This window comes from Oratosquilla oratoria, chromosome 37, assembly GCF_046742065.1.
Source record: "Oratosquilla oratoria isolate Oo_2021 chromosome 37, ASM4674206v1, whole genome shotgun sequence".
In the NCBI taxonomy this organism is placed as follows: Eukaryota; Metazoa; Arthropoda; class Malacostraca; order Stomatopoda; family Squillidae; genus Oratosquilla; species Oratosquilla oratoria.
Window position 1 is genome coordinate 23147242 of NC_134813.1, and position 10000 is coordinate 23157241.

Consider the following 10000-nt stretch of genomic DNA (forward strand, 5'->3'; position numbering starts at 1 on the left):
CCTTACTTCTCTGCTTCGCCGCCTTCCCCTTCCCGCCTTCCCCTTCCGACCTATCCTGTCCACCTTCCTTGTTTCCTTTTCCTTTCGAGATTCTCTCGTCTTCCATAAAACGCTTACATGTGGAGAACCCACACGTCTAGCCTCTCCTTCAACATCCAAAGCGACGATCTCCATCATAACCCAGTCATTCTCCCTCAGTGTGTAATATGCTCCTCCCCCCCCCCGCAGAGCTGGAGAAGAATGCAGAGTTTGGCTATGCGATGCTCTATTGATAAATGATCCTTTCAACCCTCTTCTACTTCCAGATTCAACTCCCTTAACCCCCTACCCCCTTTCCATCTATCCCACCCTCTTCCTCTTCCTCCTCAATTTCCATTCTTTCAATCCTCCAATCTTTTCAACCCCCACCACCACCACCCCTCACCCACACTCACTATATTGCTAAATAATATTTAATCGGTCCCAAATCAGTTCCCTATCAAATGGACCACAAGAAACTGAATGAAATGGTGTCGCGTTAGCCAGAATAAAATAGTAATTAGGGTAATTAGGGTAATTAGGGTAGGATTAATTACCTCCAAACACTTGCAATCCCTAAACCCCACAATAATCCCTTAACCTCATATTAATATATTTCTGAGATTGTACCCCACTTTCATACTTTACACCCCCCCTATCTAATGTACACCCATCCCCCTATCTAATTTACACACATCCCCCATCTAACATCCCCCCTAATCCCCCCCTGAACTCATTCCAAGAGGCACTTCATTACATCCCCTATTTTCCTTCCCTAAATTAAATTTCCTTTTGCACCCCCTGTCCGATAAAAACCGCCCCTAACCCCGAACAGTCTATGCCCCCCCCTAAACATTCTCCCACTCCCTTTCCTGCTGGCCCACCCCTATTCCCCTAAAGGCTCCATTCGTAAAACCCTTATATTTTTGTAGCCCAAATCGTTCTCTCCCTCCCCCTCTTCCTCCAAATTTCCTCCCCAGAACACTGGTTTCAAAATATACCTATGCGATCATTTCCCCCCCATACAGCTCTCTCTCTCATTTCCTCTCCTCTTCTCCCCTCCCCTCCCTTCTCCTCCTCTCCTCTCCCCTCCCCTCCCTTCTCCTCCTCTCCTCTCCCCTCCCCTCCCTTCTTCTTTCCTTCCCTTCCTTCTCGTTGCAACATCCAACTACCCCTTCCTTTCCCCTCCCAAATCCATCCTACCCCTTCCCCTCTCTTCCCCTCCCATCCCCTCCCCTCTCTTCCCCTCATCTCCCCTCCCCTCCCTTCTCCTTACAATATACAGCTACCCCTACATTTCCCTCCACTTACAATAAACAAACTACCCTTGCCCTTCCTCTACCCTCCCCTTACACCGTACCGCTAACCCTCATTTCTCCACGCCTCCCCTCACTTCCCCTCGCCGTGCCTTGCCTTGCCTGATCCCCTTTCCCCTCAAAATCAATAAGCATTTCTACTGTTCTCTGACACCTCCATACTCCAGCAAGTCTCCCCTTCATCTGTGCTGTAGCTACATCTGAGACTCAAGACTCCTGCCTTCCGATCCCTGTAGAGACTACTGAACGTCCCAATGCGTCCCCCTTCCTCCCCCTCTCCCCCCTCCCCCACCACGCCTCTCCTCTCCCCCCCTTCCCCCCCGGACACAATCTACAGCACCTTCTCCCCTCTTTCCCTTCTTCCCTCCTTTTCCCCCCATTTTACACTCGGGAAGGAGTACCACTGATGGACTAGTCGTTAGTGTCCTCGGCTCGAGCTGTCTTAGCTTGGTGGTCCGGTGACTAGGAAGCTTAGATCGCCTTCCCTTGTGGGTTTGGATTCTATCGAGTGGTCTTGAAGTTCTGTAAGGAATTTGTTTTCGTCCTTGAAACCCATATTGGAAAACAATACTCTAAGTATGAGAGTGGTAACATTATATATATATATATATATATATATATATATATATATATATATATATATATATAAATATATATGTACATTATATATTTCTATTATATATATACACATATATATATATATACATATGTATATATACATTTACATATATATATATATACATATACATATATATATATACATATACATACACATATGTATACATACATATATATATATATATGTATATATATATATATGTGTGTATATACATGTACATATATATACATATATATATATATACATATATATATATACATATACATATACATATATATATACATATATATACACACACTTACAGCATACATATATAGATATGCAAATAAATTTGTCCTATTTTGTGCTCTGTCTGCGCCAAAGCCACTCCTGTGCCAGATGTGCTAGATATGCAACCCCTAACTTAATTTGTTCCTACGATGGCACCTTAGATTGACTCTCTACCCACGCTTCGGCGACATATCTTCACCACGATGTCTTAATACGACCACGGGGCGGGGTCCGAGGGAATGTCCAAGGGTCAGTGGGGGGACCGTGTGTGTGTGTGTGTGTGTGTGTGTGTGTGTGTGTGTGTGTGTGTGTGTGTGTGTGTGTGTGTGTGTGTGTGTGTGTGTGTGTGTGTGTGTGCGTGTGTGCACGCGTCTGTGTGTGTATATGTGCATATATATATAAATATATATATATATATATATACACATATATATATAGTATATATATTTACACACACACACAAATTTATATTACTGACTGGACGCCGTGAAAAGGAAAACGCAGAAGAGGGAGACCAGGCAGAAGGTGGAGAGACAAGACAGAGAAGTTTGCAGGAATGGTATGACAGAAACTGATACTGTCGTGCTAGTCATGGAATGACCTGGGGGAGGCCTTTTTCAGCAGCGGACCAAAAATATCTGACTAATATATATATATATATATATATATATATATATATATATATATATATATATATATATATATATATATGTATATATGATATGGATGTATACATATGTAATATATTCATGTATGTATATTGCCTTCGAGACCAGTCCCTGAAAGAAACTACCAGGACGGAAACGCTTCGTTTAATCCAAAACTCTTCCTCTTCCACTCTGCTTTCCTATCTCCTCCATTATGTCTCCCATCTCCTCCACTTCGTGCATATTATCTCCACCAATTAGTTTCATGTCTCCTACCCTTTCGCCTCCTGTCTCCTTCCCTTCGTCTATTGTCTCCTAGTAATGGTCACCTGTGTCTCTCTCCTTCGTCTCATATCTCCTCCTCTTTGTCTCCTGTCTCCTCCTTGTAGTCTTCCACGAGGTCCGCCTGATCTCCTCCATATCTCCGCTTCCATCTCCACGTCATTTTCCCCATGCCCTCCTCCTCATCATCATCTCCACGTTCTTAACCATCCCATCTAACTCCATCTTCTCGTTCTCCTCCCCTCCCATCTCCTCCTAAACCCCTCCCCCGACTCCAGACACATCTTCCATCCTCCCAATATCAATCCCCTTGTTCCCCAACTTGTATGTCTTCACCTCTCCTCCTCCTCCTCCTCCTTCCTCTCTCTCCTCCTCCTTGATGGTGTTGCCCTCCCTTCCTATTGAAAGCAACCTCCATCTCAACCCTTGCCAGTGCGAATTAGGTTACATGTACCCATTCGTATCTGCAACCTCCAAGTGCCTCCTACCTTCCCCTTCACACGGGAGGCGGGCGCGCGCGCGGTCCTCCCGTCCACCTCCGCACGCACGAACGCATGCATCTAATAACACCACACAGGTCTCCGTCTTCGACCCAAAAGGTATTTAATGTTCGTCTTCCGTGCCAAATACTTTATTTCAAAAACAAAAGACATCTTCCTCCTCCTTCCTCCTCCTTCCTCCTTCCTCCTCCGCAGGGCGTCGCGGAAGACGGGGAGGGCGGGGGGGTGGGGAGGAGAACTGACGTCGACCTGGCAAAGGCAATATCCATGCCTTCGGGTAATAGATGCAAACACCCTAGAGATCCTCGTCAACATCTTACAACTAACTAGTTTCAGTACACATGCAGAGGTATACACACGCACACAGGTGTACACACGTGTTCATATAATACGTCCATGAAGACATGGTCAGTTCCCATGGGCACAATTACACGCACTGACACTGATATACACACGCGCACAAATACATACATACATACATACCGTACATACATACACACACATCTTATTCACTTATTCACCAAGCAATTTTATTCAGCTGAGCGACCTACCCCCCGGGGATTTGTCAAAGAAAACGAGTTCATCAAAGAAAATGGGAAAGGGGTCAACCACTTTCAAGTGGTCAACCGCTTCAATACAGATCCCCCTTCCCAGTCTCAGCTGATCAAAACAACTCATAATTAGCCATTATAAAGTTGATAAGGTAAGCTTCAAGTCCTTGATAAAAGAGAGTGGAAGTAAGAGGAAGAGAGGAGGGAAAGAGGGGAGGAAAGGAAGAGGGAGTAAAGGATAAAAAAATATACAAAAAAGTCTGATTCATGATTAGTATAATTTTCTCGACTTCCCAGAAATGGCATGTAATATAGGACCACCACGGATCTTCTTATAGATTACCATCTTCGTGCCGATTGATAATTCTAAGTGTCCGATCTAATTCTAGTGTCTGGTCTAAGTCGGCTCGTAGTTTTTTTTTTTTCTTTTTTTCTTTTTTTAAGGGGCGCATCGCTTGGGACTGTTAAATATACTATTGGTATGTTACTTGCTGATGCATCATATCTCTCTCTTTCTCTCTCTTTCTCTCTCTCTCTCTCTCTCTCTCTCTCTCTCTCTCTCTCTCTCTCTCTCTCTCTCTCCCCATGAACCCACCATTCGAATCTCCACCCTTTCTGGACGGGAAGTATGGGTATAGCCTTGTAGGAGTTAAGACACTAAAGAACAGGAAGCCACATCAAGAAAAGGCTGGAAATTCGAACATGAAACACATAGGCCCAACGAACTTGTGCGTGACTATGCATATACAAGCGTGTATGTCTACACAAATACACATACATACACAGGGACGGGACCCTACGTGTGTCTTTTTTTATTTTTTTTTTTATTCATATTAGGTCGCACACCGCCACGACCTTGAACAAACCAAGTAAATGAAAAATAAATAAATAAATAAATGAATAAATAAATAAAATCATATCCTCCAATGCTTTACATCCGTACAACATCCATCCCCTCAAAACAGCAGCAACGACCAAACAATCAATCTCTATTCATCCTCTCACTCATCCATTCATGCATCCATCTCTATCCATGTGGTACCACGGCCGTTCCTTCATATTGCAAAGACGTTGTTTCCCTTCTACATCCGTTCATCCACTCCCAGCCCTCCATCCACCCACCCCATCCACAGCCTCCATCTTCGTCTCAATTCTGCTTTCAACCAAATCCTGGTCCCCACTGCCCCCCCCCAATCTCGATAACGGTCAATTTACAACCGTTCATAACCGTTTACAACCGTCCTTATAACCGTCAAAAAATGACAATCTCTCTCACAAAATAACTGTTGTTACTCGTATATCTTCCAGTATTGATGTTACTGTTAACTATAGCTTCTATAACTAATATAATTTCCGCTCAATGCTCCTCACAACCGATGCATACACTACAACCCTCAAGTCATCACAACACCAAAGCTGCGATCGACATCACAATTATGTTCCCCATTCTTGTATAAATCATCATTAACATTACCAGAGGAAAAAACCATATTTGGACATATGCCTATGTCACCAATTATGAGGACCACAATCATCACCATCACAGCATCAACACCATGACAAGAATCCTCTTGTTCACTATTCCCTAGGTCACCACCATACTCACCATCTCCCTCACCATCCTACTCCCAAACCTAACCAGAAAATCCCCAATACTTCATCACACTCACAATTTTCATCCCAATACAACCCTCACCAACACCACGGCACACGCGAATCCAACCGAAACCACTAAAGTCGACAACGTCAAGACTCTTGTGGCGAAAATCGACTTTATCGTCCTCGCCGTCATTGTTCATAAGAGGTAACACTTTCATAACCATATTTGGTCGTGGTGCCTATAGCACGACCATACAAACCACCCAACCATAACAGAACCATCATCATCTGCTACAGTCGAGAAGGGAGTGACTATGAATAGTTTACGTCTCTAAGGCCAATAGTGTCACATAAGTAACATCTATAGTACTATTCATATGCTTCCAATATAACTGTTAGTTGCTTCTTCATCACTCTCCCCTTCCCTCATACCCACATTTCACCACCTTAGTCATTTCTTTTATATTTTATTCTCTTTATCTTACTTTTTATTCATTTTATATTTTAATTTGATTATTTCTTACTTGTTCGATTATTTATTTACTGGTATTTTAATTCAGAATAAAGGTGGATTCGATAGATCAAGTCCATTCCTCAGCTTAAAAAATGTAAGTAAATGCATAAACATCAGTAAATAGTAATATGAACATTAATAGATAAATTTATTCCATCTTGCAGACGCTGCCGTTTCCATTACCCTCACAAGAGAAGGTGTCTTTGCATCACAATCATCCTCCGGCCTCTTAGAAATCTTCTGCGAGCATCACAAGATGCAGCATCACGAAATAAACAAAACAGAGTCGATGCTGGTGGGATATAGCTCCTCCAAGGGGGAAGCCTTTAGAGCGACACGAGTTTAAAGTATCGCTATATATCTACGTCATCGCCAAGATTATCGTCAAAGTAAAGTGCGCTGCTTGTGCACGGGTTACCAAGTATTACGGACTCCAAGAATCATAACCTTCGTTTCTATAATGGCCACGTTACCAAGTACATAATAACAGTTATGATAACTTGAGTTCGAATGGCTCGTGAAGGAGTCTTAGTCTAAGACTCGAGTGAGACTATTCAGCAAGAACGACAGCTGGTCTACTTCGATTCAGTCAAAGACGTCTAGGGGGAGTCGAAGACTTGCATTTTAGACCCAGACAACAACAGCAGCATCTGCACCAGACCAACAACCAGTTCAACTAGACCATTTCAGTCTAAGATTTCTCCTTGGGGTTTTTGTAGAAGTCTTAGAATATCACTTAGAGCCACGTCTGAGACCAACAGCAGGAGAAGCAGCAGCAGCAGCAGCAGCAGCAGCAGCAGCAGCAGCAGCAGCAAGCGACTGGTACCACTGAACCAATACGAACCATTTCTCCTAGTCCGGGATCTCTATTGGTTGTTATATATTGTCTGTCGTCAGTCTTCATTTGTTATCCACAATGTATCGCTCGCATCCCGTATTCCATAAGGCACGAGCCAAACACTAAACTTTCCGCAACTTGTATCCTCCATTTTGAAACGCAGGGTCCCGCGTATTTCACAATTTAACGTCAAGTTGCAAGTTTATTGACATGAATATCAATGCTTTACATTAACGGTTGCACAATGCATAATACAACTGACTTGAAAAATAGCCTCGGCACTAATGTATAATTCTTTCTATATACATTCCCGACCGACTGCGTGTTATTCATAAATCAAACCAACTAGGAAATATATACATAAGAACGATGCGAGTGTGTGTGCGTGTGTGTGTGCGTTTTCTTAGGTTTTGGGAACTTCTGCTCCGGCACAAAACACTCGATCTGAACGAAACACACATCATTTTTCATGTGATGCGTCATTTCTCAAACCGTTTCGGGTTTCCTGCCATCCAACCTGCGAAACGGCCAGCCCAGAGCATTTTTCTTGCACTTCGCACGCGCGCGCACGCACGCACGCACGGGCTCTCTCTCTCTCTCGCGCACACACACACACACACACACACACACACACACACACACACACACACACACACACATACACACACACACACACACACACATATATATACACACACATTGTGTATTTACCAAATTGAATTTACCTAATAGTATACAGGAAATCAACAACGCTCGTGGAGTCCTGTCTTACTGCCCGATTCACCAAACCTAGCTTCAAATTGTGTGTGAGTGTGTGTGTGTGTGTGTGTGTGTGTGTGTGTGTGTGTGTGTGTGTGTGTGTGTGTGTGTGTGTGTGTGTGTGTGTGTGTGTGTGTGTGTGTGTGTGTTTACCTTATTGTCTTATGCCTGTTTACTCATACGTTCACTGTCCATTCGTGTATTCGTGCGTGCGTGAATGCGTGGGTGTGCATCTTGAAGTGTGTTGGCTGGTAGAGATTTCCGTTTCACAAGACATACCAATATATACCATCATACCACCGCCTCCCTTCTCCTCTACGTTCTCAACAGAACGTAATTTTTTGTCCGACTCCAGACGTTCTTACGAACGAACGAACGAACGAACGCCACGCACGTTCTCAACGTCTTACCCTCCCCCTTCCTTCGCCGTTCTTTCAGGAGAGGGGCCGTTCGTATTGCCACACCTATGTGTCTATAGACACACACACACACACACACACACACACACACACACACACACACACACATCCTTATCGTCATTATCTTCACCCCCTCCATCAGATGTATATAAGCAATATTTACGTACATCTGCATGTATGCACTTATATATGTACGTATGTATATATATATATATATATATATATATATATATATATATATATATATATATATATATATTATATATATATATATGTACGTATGTATACATCTGCACATACGAGAGTTCGGACCAGTCAATCTAATCCAATATCTAAGTATGAGATCTTAGACGTCGTCCACTTCAGTCTATGGAAATTCATATTCAGGGTGGAAATAAAACCAGATTTAACCAAATTCCGTCATCCAATCCACCAAAATCGTAGACGATCGGAGTAAAAATAGAGGAAAGAAATCAATGTCATACACAACCTGATCAGATTTGTCCTCGTAGAAAATGGCATCATTTGTCGTTCGTTTGAAAAAAAAAGTAAAGATAATTCTTAACCTGTCCTGAAATCGACAAAATAAATAACCTCCCCTCACACACACACACACACACACACACACACACACACACACACACACACACACACACACACATATATTATATATATATATATATATGCGTATATACATATAATATATATACATATATATATACATATATACATACATACATATATATATATATATATATATATATATATATATATATATATATATATATATACAACGTAGATCCACTCTCGGAGAAAGCCGAGATGCAGAGTAAACCTTATATTTCGAACACTGTGATCCTCTTCAGCAGGTACACGCTGAAGAGGATCACAGTCAGTGGTCGAAATTTGTTTTATTCTGTATCTCAGCTTATCATTCTCCGAAAGAAGGTCTAAGTTATTTTTACTCATGTTTTACTACATATACGTCATTATATATATATATATATATATATATATATATATATATATATATATATATATATATATATTCTCTCAAACATTTTGTACGTAGAATGGTTGTTACAATAAGAGGATCAGCCTGAGGTCGACTCAACAGCACAACATATGCTTAAGAACATTACTTTCTAATACAGAAGGGCGTGTGTGTGTGTAACAAACGTTCAATCAAGACAGACATCACTTCCACACACCTAAAAAAAAAATAATAATTCGACTTAAAATTGACTCAATGGTCGACCAGGAACTGACCACTAGAAGTTTTCTAGAAAAGTATTTACGATAAATTTTCATATAACTAAATTGGAAGTTATACATCTCATCTCAGACTAAAACAAATTTATCTGAAATATACAAGACGAGAGGAAAAGAGAGTAACAGGAGAGAGAGAAGAGGAAAAGAGAGAATGTGCATCTTACAAATAAGTTTTCATAAAATTATAAAAAACATATTCGAAGACGAGATGATTATTATTAAATAGCCTTTATTCAGAACTTAGTAGGTTATATGATTTTAAGGAAATAAAAATAGATCAGCGTGTGACACTACTTAGAAGAAATAATAAATGAATAATTAGATGAATGAATAAACATATGGGTAGATAAAAATATATAATAATAATAATAATAATAATAATAATAATAATAATAA

The 10000-nt window shown here is 41.4% G+C and overlaps 1 protein-coding gene across 10 annotated transcripts in view; it reads right to left on the reverse strand.

Moving 5' to 3' along the window:
- The window catches only part of LOC143019565 (uncharacterized), a 679507-nt gene that overhangs the window by 313876 nt on the left and 355631 nt on the right, over nt 1–10000 (reverse strand). The gene's annotated exons all lie outside the window — the stretch shown is intronic.